The following is a 13,440-nucleotide window of genomic DNA, read 5'->3' on the forward strand; positions in this document are numbered from 1 at the left end:
ATACCATCATACAAAGGGTAATGCTTACTATCTAACTACACAATTGATTACACTAGCAATCAGGTGTAGCAAGACTGTGTTTTCAGACTACAGTTATGTTACCTATTATTACAGAAGTGAGAAATCCTAGCTGATTTTCAGACATCAGGTGATTCAGTTGTAAATTATAAATAAATAGTTGTAAATAATCATAAAGCTAAGTAAATAAAATGCACACAACTGAAATAGATGTGTAACCTTAATGACTGCCTCTCAGTGTTAAAAAAAAAGCTTTTTCTATGTGTAAGTTAAATACGTATTTATTACACATCTGTCCCTGGGAAAAATCTCTCTTAAGATACTCCCCTGTCCTCTTTGAGCCCTGTGTTTCAGGAGTTTGCCTTTACCTTATTCATACTTTGAAGGAGAAAAATTATTTAAGGAAGTATGCTCTCGTTGCTGTACCCTCTCTTAGTTCAGATACTGAGTGAATCCTTCAACTCTGCTTTTCATAGAGCATGCAGATAGATAGATGTCAGCCCTATCAAAAATGAGTGTTTGGTAATGCAAACTCCTGAAACAAGGAAGCACTAAGAAAAGCACTTTAAGCTTTAATGTGCAAAGCTGCTACTTGTATGATGATGGCCATATGAAAAACATGATTGCTGGTAACCACAATACTCCCCCATTAAAATTGCCTTTTTTGGTCTCAAAACATATTAAAACAAAATCTTCCTTTTCATTTAAATGAAAAGTGACATGTCCCCATATATAACAGGTGCAATCCTATGCACTTTTTATCAGTCACATGGCATTTTTCTCCTGCCTGTGTTACTTTCTAACCTAAACTGTTTTTCTCTCCAAACCAGTTTTCCTTCTCAGAAGTAATTTGGGATCCTCCCTCTGGGACTTGGCCCTTCAACAGATCAGTTACTCTGGTTTCCCTCATTTTTGTTTGTTCTTCAGACTTCAATTAGTTGCTCTACTCACCTATACTGTTCTTTCCATTATTCACTCTTTAGTCCTTCCAAATCTCTCTCCTCTTCCTGTTTGCCAAGAGCAGTGACAAAGAGGTAACAAAAAGAAGAGCAAGCTTTCAGGAGGGGACTGAACAATCTCAAGAGTCCAGTCCCACCTGGGCTTTGAACCTTTCCACACACCTTCAGTGTTGCAGGAGAACCCAGGCATTTGTCTTTCCCTGTTCTGCTGTCTTAGAGACTTGCCTGTCCTGTTCTGGCTCCTCTTGTGCTTTACCCTACATCTGACCATCACAGTATGTTCCTGGTCTCTCCTGCATGTCCTTAATCCATCTACCCTCAATTAATATTGCCTTCAGATTTCCACCTTCAACACACCATTACTTTAAAAGAGAATATCATTATTGAAATACTCTGCTGCTTTTTATGATAGCAGGCAGCATGTGGAGCAAGTCTTTTTCTTTCTCCCTTTTTATCGCTCCTCATGAAATACTCATTAATCCTTGTTAGACCCAATGAGAATTTTTCAGACATTTTTAAAGTGCTAATTTGTCCCAAGTGAGGTTGCATGACTAAGGGGCAATTCTGATGATTTCTTAGCCCAAAGAACCCCCCTATTTATTTATCTCCATAGGTATGCTCTATCTTAGGATCTGTCTGCCAGGAGTTTGTTTTGGAGAAATAGCACTACCTTGCCCTGTGCTCCTTTTTCCCTGACATGCACTACTGCTCACGATCAGAGTCAGGATGCTGAACTAGATTGACCTTGCCTTTTACTATCTATAATCTCTCCATGATATTTTAATATCAAAGGAGTTCAATTCATCTCAGAAATGAGGTGGTCATATGCCAAAATAAGGCCTGTTATTTGCACAGGAACCATATTAGTTAGGTCTGAAAACATCTTCAGGACCTAGGGGGTAGTTAGTGTCTAATTACAAGCAGGTCTTGTCAGGGTTCAAGGGACTGAATTTCAGGTTCCTGGCACTGGTTTGGTTAGCTAGTTCTCCTCAGAAGCATCTTTCTCTTACTGCACTTTCTGCCATAGCACCCTTTGGGCCTCCAGGTGAGCTGTCAGTTCAGAGTCAGTGCACTAGTCCTTTTTAAGATACTAATGCTATTTTGCTTTTCCTGTGGGCTGGATGAAGTAGTTGAGTAATCCCACCAAGCAGAAGGAAGCGCTGCAAAACTACACTGGGATATCACATATCAGCTACAACCCATGTTTGTCACCCTCACTGACCCCATACCAGAAAGAATCCCCCCTTCCCCATTTCCAAGGAGTAACTTTTTTTCTTAACAAAAAAAAGCCAAAACCCAAGCCCACGAGTTTCTGAGAAACAGTTTCTCAGTTCAGAGCATTCAAAGACTCACAGTTTCTAAGCCTGGCCTTGGGGAAAAAAGGCTGCATTCTCCAACATTAATACCAGGATTCATTTTGGCTTTATTCAGAACCGTACAGAAGTTTACTGACTACACATATCTCAAGCTCCACAAGTCAGACATCTGCAGTTCTTGGAAATTTTTTTTGTAACTTGCCACATATACACATTCACTAGAGTGGATCTGTGAACTCAGGAAATTTAGATAGACTAAACCCCTCTGCACAGCAGTCAGTCTGTGGAAGAGGAGGTGCCATTGTAAATCAGCTTCCAAAAATATGGTTCTCCTGTGAGAAGACAATGTGGAAGAACCATTTCAAGGGAGTATCAATTAATCTCTCGAAGGGACTACTAAAACAATCATAAGTAGGTTTTAAGGTTGAGTATCAGTTTCAGTGTACCTTTCTGCTCACATGTGAAGACACATATGGTCAAGATATGTCACTAAACCCAAACAGTCATGGAGACAGGACAATTCACAACTGGCAGCCACAGACCAGCCCTTGCCTAATGCAACTTTTCTGTTCAACCTGACTTTAAAAAACAACCCCCACTAACTACCAGATGATCACCTTTTTGGGTTGTTTTTTCTCTCCTATTCTGGTACTTAACACTCTTTGTAGTACACACAGTACATGCCTATCATAATTTTACTCTTTAAGCTTCTTCAATACATCTTTCTCCTTTCCCTCATAAGATGCTCTTGCCAAAAAAGAAAAGTCGCCACATACATTTTGTGGCACCAGAGTACTGTTAGGTCTTAGGCGATCTCCTCTGTCCCCTCAGTTCACAAAGAGTGGCTTCTACAGATTGGGAAGCCCATGCTAAAAAAAACACATAAACCCCCTAGAATTTTTAAGAATATTTTTTGCTAACTAAAGGTACTACCATGGTCCAACTGCATATCTTAAATCTGTGATAGGCAAAGCTAAGTAAGTGAACTATTTTAAAATATTTATTAATACATGTTAGCATGCTTTCAAGATGGCCACTTCTGTGTGACACACAGCTGAAGCCCAGATAGACAGATGGATGCCAGGTAGCTTTCCCTGTTTAGGCACTGCCCTGGCAATCCTACAAGGCAGCTGTTACAAAATCCTGAGGTCTGCTAAGCAGACTCCAAAGCACCAAAAAGTAACTTGGAGAGTACAAAACTGCCTTTCCCCACAGTCTTGGTCACAGATCTCTTGGCTTTTACCTTTGGAAGCAGTATCCCAAGTCCAGCTACTTTTCTTTTAAGCCCCAAATGAAGTCAGCTCAAAAAAATAAAAGGAAAACCCCTCTGCACAGGAAATGAGAAAAGGAAAGGGAGCCTTTTCCTTTCTGCCGACTTGCCTCCCATCATACATCATGGGCTCAGAAAATGACACAAAACCTAACTATGCACTAGCAAATCACAGCACAACCATTAGCAAAACTTAAGACTGTACACTATATCATCTTTAAAAGGAGGGTAAAGAAATGAGGTCAGAGGTTTGGTCAGTTGATTCATTTTAGGAAACTGCCTTAGCTGAGTTAACTTCACTGTAGAATGCTCTCTGGAAAGAAAGCCATTTTGTCAGAGACTGCTCTTTAACCCACTCTGCTGGAGCAAATCCGCTCAGCTTTTTTTTTCAGGCTGAGGGAAACCAGCATCATTTCATACGAAAGACTTAGCAACAGAAACTCTTCTGGCAACACACTAAAGCAACTGCTAGCAAATGACTACAGGTCATTTCCTAGGAAAGCACCAAAAAACTCAGTCAGTCCCCTACAAACTCTCTGAGAACATTTGACAATAAACAGCAGAAGAAAAGCACTGTCATGTAACCTTGCTGTTCAACATCCATAGGCTAAGGATATTTCTGGGACTGCACACTGGCCAGAAGGCAGGCAGCCTTTCCAGCACATATTATAAATCACAACCAGGTATCCCATCAGGTCACACTGTTCTAAGGGAACAGTGCCAGTAAAGTCAGGGAGGAGGAGGGTCACAACTTTTCTAAGGGCTTTCTGCTGTAAGGTAGCTAATCCAAAAGTTAACAAGCTCCTAAACTATCCAACTAAGATTTTCTGAGAGGAACATAAAGCTATCTTTTAAAATAACATCAGGCCAGTATGTTTTGAGCAGCATCCTGAATTACCAGTATTTGCAATCCAAGCCTCTCTATCCTATAGCTTTTCCTGTGTCCCCAGACCCATGTGACTGCTGAGTTCATTACAATGAATTATTACAATCATTACAATGCCTCAGTGGGATTCTGGATTTTATGAGTTCTTTTACATACAAAAGAAAATAGAACTGCCTAGCAGTTCCTCTGTGAGACAAAGCATCTGCACTTGTTTCTCTTGCTTCACATACCAGCAAAAGAAGAGATCCTCAACAGCAAAAGTTAAGAGTAAGAAGCAAGATGAGCACAGCATGCCAGTCTTAACAAAGAACTGTTGTAACAATCCTATTATCATAAACAGGACAGTGTGTCTGAAATAAAATAAGAGCTGGTTGCTGTGTGACAATAGTGTGCTTGTCTATCATTTACAAACATGAAGAATTTACAACTGAAAGTATCATTAAAAAGAAGTGAAGACAGACATGCATTTCAAGCACAAATCTGACACCTTCAAAACAGAGAAGAGGCAGATTGTCCACAATATCTAGAAAGATTTTTTTTATCACCAGTGTGTTCCATATGGGAAAGTCTCAAATACTCTAGTAAAAAACAAACTAAAATAACCACAAAAGACTTGGAAAGCAAGCAATTATGTGAGAAAATAATGTTATAACTGATCAGCTTTAAAGGAAATTAATGCAGAGCATTCAGATGGCAAATCTTTAAATGAATGCTTAAAACCAGCTTCTTTTCCTTTATCCTCTCTTTCTTCTCTGAAGCTAGTCTCATCACAAAAGCCAACATTTTTTTTAACTCCATAGTAACTAACTCTAGCAATCCCTGTCCAAGTTCTTAGGCTTAACAAGATGAGAGTTTGTACCTAACGCCATAGTGTTGCAACCAGCAATAAATCAGAAGCAAGTTTTTAAATCCATTGTTTATTTGAAGCACTCTTATTATGAGGAAATATTTCTGATGGTATTTCCTTTTGTTCCTTTGTGCTTCTCACTTGCTGATTATAGCTTTCCCTATCTTCTTCACCCATTTGTATGTATCTCAAATGCTTTCATATACTTGAAATACTTTATCATAATGATGCAGAACTTTGCTGGAATATTGAAAAGTCTGGCTTGAACCTGACCTGCACTGGCAGCGGATCGCAGCTTGCGGCAGCCCACATGAAATGAGCTGAGTATCTCCGTCTGCTTCCAAGTGAACGAGGGCTGCTTTGGAGAACGCTACCCCAGATAACCCCCAAACTGACAGTCTGGGAAGGAAGTGAATGAACACGGGTGCTGAGTCACTTTTCACTTTCTTTGCTGTGAACAGGTAACAAATCCACGGAAATTCATTTGGATACTCAGCAGCAAAACTTGTGAAAATACCCCTCCTTCTCTCATGCCTTCCTCTTCCTCTCCCCAGCACACAAACTGTTACTGGCGTGATTGGGGACCACATTGGAAGCTTGCACTTTTGGACCCAGGGACAGAGCACTTCCCTTTGCAAGACAGCTAAATGAAACCCTGCAGGAGCCTAGAGCTGGTATGCTCTCATCACCCACAGCCAGCAGTGCTTTGGGCCCAGGCTGCTCAGGAATATGCACCTGGAGACCAAAGGTACCTCTGAGCCAAGGCTGGAAGTAAGTCTGCAGCATAACACAAGAAAGGGAAGAATTTGGTTGGGATGAGTACTATGGCTTTACTGGGAGGCTGTGGTTGTCAGTCAGAGGGCAGGAAGGAAGAGAGTGAAGTGCAGGAGCTGGAATAGCCCAGCCTGCATGGGCTGCAGCAGAAGGGCTGGTGGAGCAGCAAGGATCCTGCCTGCACACATGCACAAGGGTGGGCTGTCAGCTGCCTCATGCTGGGATTCTACAGGGTTTTTTCTTGGGTAGTATCCAGAATAAGTTTGAATAAAACAAAGTTTAAAAAAAACATGTAATAAATATCAGTGGTAAACACTGTGCTCTTCAGAATGTATTCTGGATTTTAAGCATTTTTGTTGAAAATTGAAATTTACTTTCCTTCTTCGGTCAAGTTTATTAAACTAACTTACTGCTTTTCCCTTCTGCAATCACTTCAGAGATTCTGTTAATTATACAGAATATCAAAACTGAGCAAGCTCCTTAGAATTAAGAAAATTTATGAAACAGTGCTCCAATTAGCAATAAAGTTGCTTATTGCAGGGCACCAGGATCTCTTAAAATCCTAATAGTCTCTTTTTCAAAATGGAAAGATTTAAAGCTGGGTAAGAGTATGTTGAATTTCCCCTTTCTGCCCTTTAGGTCTTTTTGGAACCACATTTGTAAGGATAAAGAAGTATTTTCTTTCAGTACTTTTAACAGTCTGATGTTTTATCTGAATTGGAAATTGCATTTCATTCCTGTCTTCTTTTTTTTCCCCCCAGCCTTTACTGTGTCTGCATCTGCTGAAACTGGGGGTGTAAGAGAGGGAGAAGTGTGATTTACACTGGTGGAGCTTACTGCTGAACTCACTGGTGTTGTGTGAGGTAAAGCTAAGCATATATATTTGCCTTGTGACTGGGATGGAGTATCAATATATGCCTCAAGACTGGGATTTTTCCGTTAGCCATTTAGATCTGCTGATATTTTGGATCACTAGATCACCCTCTCTTCAATTTTTGTTTGTTTATTTTTGGTTTTTGTTTGGTCCTCCCCCCCCAAAACTTAAAGGTTCTTAATATATCATTCTGACAAACACAATTTTTCTGTCTGACTATCTATATGGAGTTTTACTTTCATTTTTTCCTTTTTCCCTGATGCTTCTGTTTCAAGTATTTGGTTGTGGTTTTTTCACTTCTGTTCTTCATTTTTGTTCTATTTTTAAATCCTCTCATTCAGGTTTCATTCTACTTCTTCTAACAGTAATACCTCACAGATCTTTTTCTTCCCAGTGCATATCTCCCTCAGTTTTTCTCAGTAGATAGCACGTATGCTCTCTCCAGCTTCCAGAAATTAGCACTTTTATTCTTGATTTCCAAGTGACAATATAAGTGATTAATTCCATGCAATTATTTGTGATCACAAAGTTGACTAAAAAAGGGCTCTTACAAGCTAGATTTTTCTGTGAAACCTCATGCTTAATATACACCCAACTCTTATCTGCTGCAATCCACCGGGCTATTGAAAGATGTGGGGAGGATGGAGAAAAGGATTTGGTAATGGTTCTCTTAAAAACAAAAGTGATCTTCCTAGCCGCTGAATTGCTGCTAATGACACTGGCCCCTTCAAAACCAACCACACTTTATGCAGATGAGATGCCAGGCCAGGAACTTCAGGTGATCTGTGAATTTATGGAGCTCCTTCCACCCCACCTCCTTTCTAACTCTGATATTACTGAAGATTGTCCCTACTGAGAAAAAAGAGATGGGTATTTATTTCTTTCAAAGTCTCAAATCAGAGATTCTCCTCTGTGTTTCTGATTTCTCAAATCTATAGGGAAGCCAATAGCTCTAGGCTGATAACTTTATGCATTTATATTTTATGTCACTGAACATAGGTTGGAAAGTGATAAAAACAGAGCTCTGAAAATCAGCTTCTTGCTTCTACTACTGAATCCAAGTAATTCCATAAAGACAAAAAACCTCTTTTAGTCCTTTCTGGGACTGTGTTGTATTTACTGAGGAGCTCTTTGGTCCCTCTAGGAACAGGACTGCTGAAAAAATACTAAAAAAATGGGCTGCTAGAGTTGTTTAGGAGAACAAGAGGTTCTCAGACTTCTGAAATTGTAGATTAGAAGAATCATGTGTATCTCCATGGCTACCAGATCAGTTCGTGAGCATCCTGGCAGATTTCTGGTAGCCATTTTGGAAGGTGTCATAGATAAACTGCTTAATGAAAAGACTATTGTGGTCACAGAGGCTTGCTGGGGAGACCAAGAGAGGTTGGACCAAATGACCCCATCAGTGGTCCCTTCCAACCTTAACCATTCTGGAGGCTCTAAATATTTGACCAAGAGTTAGAAAGGAGAACATGGTACCGCACCACCTTGTTATTTGATCTTGTTAAACTTGCTGGTGTCAGGGCTAGTGATGTACAAAGTGGTCGGTTTGGTGTCTTGGGATCTGGTGATTATGGGTCTATCTACAGCTCTGTGAAACCTTGACTTCTAGTATGCAGGTATTTCACTATGGGAGGAGGAAAAGTGGTGGTGCCACTGAAGGGAAGGCTTCAAGTATGTGTCTGCTTCCAAGAGCATCTTTGGATGTTTAAAGAGGCACACAGGACACAAAAGGAGAATCTTTTCAGAAGGCTCAGCACTTGAGTATGCCATCTGTACCTTTGATGCATCTTGAGTGCTCCATGCTGCACATAAAAGACAAACTACTTGCAAAGGGGATGGGGAGAGAGATACAAATACTATCTTAAAAATATCTTAAAATACACATCACTAATACTCAGCCTACAAGCAACAGATATATGGGACAACACTATTCAGATGGGGCATCCTGAGCTTTTGGAGGTTGAATAACTGCAGATGAAGATTCACTTAGATGTCTTGGTGTTTGAAAAATGGGGGGTTAAAATACTTATCCGGGGTCCCAGCTGAAGTCTAGTAACAGAGAACCCACACTTACTAATTTCAATGGCAGATTGTCCCTAGTTTAGCTACAGTGGTTTAAGATTTTACTGTCCCAGCAGCTGTTTGAGAAGTGACAAAATGGGATGTGTGACCACTCTCTGGGCCACAGCTATGTTTATCAATTTAAAGTATTAAATATGATGTGCTGTGTCATACATCCAAGGCGAGGGGAAAGGAGGTGGAAGGAGACATAGCAGCACATCCACACCCATTGTTATCGGATTCTTCTGTTACAGAGTGAGAGATGCAAGCTGGTAGTGGAAGGTAAGGTCACCAAGAGACACTATTGCCTCAAACCACTGCAGCAAGGTTTGGTCTTCAGGCTTCCAAAATTTGTGGTTTAGTTAAAAACTGGAGTCTGTCTGCTGAGTTAATCTGAACTGACAATAACTCTAGCTGTCAAGGTGTTACTGATATATACAGCAATGCGAATAAACACCATTGTATCATGAAAATATATATAAACCAGATAAAGACTGTGTTCTGTTTTAATTATATACTTAAATAAGCAATTAGAAAAAAATAATCTTGCACTGTAAGTGAGGATAATAAACTTTTAGGTTTATTTCCGTAGTCATCCTGTTCCTGAGGGTAAATCATGGTGCTAATGACGTAGAACTGGGAGGAGGTTACCTATCTAGGGTTTACATATCCAGAGTTTCAGATGGATTATTAACCTTGTATTTCCACTTTGGAAAGTTCAGTTAGCAGATAAAACTTATGTATGTATCAAGTAGTCCATTTTCACTATCCTGTGTAATCTTAGCCATGACTTCTTTAAGTGAGAAGGTCATTGATCACAGCTTTCCTATGCTTTAAATCTTTATATGTTGGAATAATTTTACATGCTGACCTGTGTGTGATCTGTGTGTCTGACAAGCAACTGTTGCATCATCAGCCATGCTTTAAGCAGTTGTTGCTCCCTACATTATGCTGTGCAAGTCTTTATGTGGCTATTCAGCAAATGAGATCTCATCTCACAGAGTAATAACTCCTTAGTACTTTGTGGCCTATTTCTATCTCCTTGGTTATTTTTCAGGCTGTTTGTCATTTCCCTGGTGTGGTTCATTGCATGGTTTCATAAATTCCTAAGTGGTATAGCTCTGAATGTCCAAACCAAAGACAATTTAAATGGCTTTATCAGGATGCTTAAGTGCCTCTTCCTGTTAAGTCTCCTTTATTTGCATCTGTCTGCAGTATCTATTAGAATCAGTTTACCATGTTGCAGTTTTCCCTGCTCCTTAGGGCTCTGCATGTGATAACTGCTTGTCTTTTTGTCCCACAAGGCTAATGTCCTTACCATGTTTTCCTTTGCAAACACCTCTACCTTGCAGCTCCCAACGAGCCATTTCACTCCAACAATCCGAATGAGGTAGCATAATAAAGCTACATTTATTTAAAAATGATGACCAATGCACTCTGTTGAAGGGATGCAATTTCTGTTTCGGAGCTGAAAAAGGGATTATATGTCCAAAACCACTGTGGTGTGGGGCTTGTTGTTTTTTGGGTGGTTTTTTTTGTTTGTTTTTGTTTTTGTTTGTTTGTTTATTTTATCCTCTCAGCTCTGTCAGCTAGTCTAATAAATGATGATATTTCTTTTTCTGAGCCCTGCTTTTGCTTCCTTGGTGCACCTCCATGTGAATGGAGCATGACTGGAAGATAGTTCAGCAGGCATCTGAGCTGGGAGAAGGCAAGCCAGTGATGGAACAAAAGCCCCTTCTTGGAGGATTGTGCCTAAAGTGTCAGGCTGCTCCTCGGTGGCAGGTCTGTGTTCCCTCAGCCCCTGTCAGTTGTTCTTACACTGCCCTTTCTGCTACACTAGCCCAGCTCACAACCTGGTAACCACAACCACAAAAAGAAGAGTATTTTCTAGCTGAATCAGTTTCTTCCTCAGATCCTTTCATGGCTGTGCCTTGGGTCATGGCAGAGAAGGTGATGCAAAAGGAGGTGACGCCTCTGCTTGCCCTGGCACAGTGCCATGAAAACACAGTGCCAATCCAAAGTATTTGTTACTGTTTGTAGTTTGAGTTACTGCGTCTTAATGGTGCAGTAGACAAACACTTCCTATTTCTAGATTTATGCCATATCTAAATAGTTGCACTGGCAAAATTTACAAGTGGAGGAGTGGTTTTGATAGCTTATTTTCTCAGTTCCCTAGATTGAGAATACAGCAAAATGTCAACTCCTCCTGGTAAAATTGGCTGAACTTCAGCTTTTGACAGTCTAACAGTCTATTGTGGTATGAATATTTTACATTTATAGCCAACATGCAAAGTATCTGAGCACAGATTAGATTTTCATTAATACAGCTATCTATCTTCTTGCCACAGTGCATCAAAGTTCCCTATTCTTCATGAGGGAATCAAATAGGAGTTCAATTTATTTCTTATTCTGAAGGTAGAAAAAATGTTTCTGGGGCATGTCTTGGTTCTGTTTCTTTTTTCCCCCTCTTAAAATAACAAAGTATATTTTTATTTCAAAGCAACTTTCATTTTACAATAGTAAGTCTGTATAGGAAGTCAACAAAACATACTCTGTACAGTATATCTCTAGTTAGACCAGAGTTAGCTTTATTTAAATATGGAAATTAATTTAATACCTGCAAAGTTAAAGCTTATATTTAAGTAATAAATGAAATTCATTAACCTGGAAAAACAAGCTAGCCATGCAATTAGTCCTTTGAATAAAAAACCACTGAGATGAATGAGAATTGAGGTGGTGCTTATGCTGTAACACTAGGCTTAATCCTGTGCCATTTGTTTTAGTGGAGATGAATAAATTGTGAATTAAGATCAGTCCCCCAGACCTTAACTTGATTCCCACTGAAATTCTGAAGTTAACCTGAGCAGGTAGCAGGGTCAGACTTGTAAAGTAAAATCCTGAACACATTAATGGGACTTGTTATGGAAGATGATTTTCTCCCTTACTATCCTACTGTAGATTGAAAAGGATAGTGTTACATCAGTTCTCCAAACATTATCTTCACAAGCAGATGGTCTAGAATTTTTTTAATAATTGAAGATTTGCATTCTGAAGAAAGTAGAATAATCACAAGTGCTTAAATTGATTAATTTTCTATACCCAGGTTCATTTGTGTTTTGATTATTATTAACTTAGTGAGTACAGCAACATTTTCATGCCCAAATAATCTTGACAGATGATTGAAAAGGAAGTAGTTCTGCTACTCATGAGCTAGGAGGATTTTTCTAAGTATTAAAAAGTACTATATCATGTCTCATGTAAGCTGATTAACTGATATGATCATTCAGATGTATAACCTTAGTTTCTTCTCTCATCCCAAGGCTAACTACTCCTACATCGTGGCTGACAGCTTTGTAAATGCACCTTGGGCTTATTTATCTCTGCTATGGCCTTTATACCCTTAAATTGCATGTTATGATATAACAAACAACAAAGTAAGAGATTTTTTTAGAAGTTAGCTTCACAATATTGGTAACATAAATATAATTCCAGTAGTCAACAGCCCCATTCAATTACAATTGTCCAAATGTCAGTCTGAAACCTTGAAATTGTGTTTTCCTCATGTATCTCTATTTTTAAACAGCTTCTAGATGACCATATTATCAGGGGGCCTCCCTTAAATATTAAATAATTATCAAGCAATCTTTTGCTTTCTTAAGAACAGCAAAATGAGCCTTCTGGGACATGTCAAAAGTCCATCTTTTTGAGTACCCTTTCTTCTAATGAGGTCTGAAGCAGGTGCTCATTGGAGAACCACACAAATGACTATCTTGGATACTCTGTCTCTCCTACCAATGTTTTGTGATTCAAGGATTTCCTGAGCTGGGATGTTACAGAGTATTTCCATACCTTCAGTATCACTCACAGGTTTTTCTTCTTTTCTTCCTAAGTGTGAAAATTCAGTGATTTGATAGTATGTTATTGGGGATTGTTTTTGGCATGGTATTGACACATGCAAAGAAGTTTCTCAAAAGAGCAGAGAAGGGAAGAATGGAGTTTTGATGGCACTGATGTTCCCAGTGTCATTGCTTTTGCCTCTTGCAAGAGCAATTCCACTGACATCGTCTCAGTACTCCAGAAGTCCCTCATTTCCGCATTTCAGGCTGCTGGCTTCTAGGCTTCAGAGGAAGGTCTTAGAGATGGAATGCAAGGTCTTCATTTGAGGAAGCAGGCTTTCTTTACCAGTATGGGGCCCTTGAACTTGGCTCTGCATTCAGTGGTGTGCCCTCACAGCCTGTTGAGCACAGGGAGAAGTACTCATGGCAACCCATGTTGCTAGGCAGATGGATGATTGTGTTTGGTTCCTGCTACCGTGTTCTTGGGGATCCTGGCTTCGCTTCCAGATATAATTAATGGTAATAAAGTCTGAAGGCTAAAATATATGGCTCTCTAGGGCCATTTCTGTGCCTGGGTGGGATGGGGAGCAGCATCC

Source organism: Corvus cornix, chromosome 3 (genome assembly GCF_000738735.6).
Source record: "Corvus cornix cornix isolate S_Up_H32 chromosome 3, ASM73873v5, whole genome shotgun sequence".
NCBI lineage: Eukaryota > Metazoa > Chordata > Aves > Passeriformes > Corvidae > Corvus > Corvus cornix.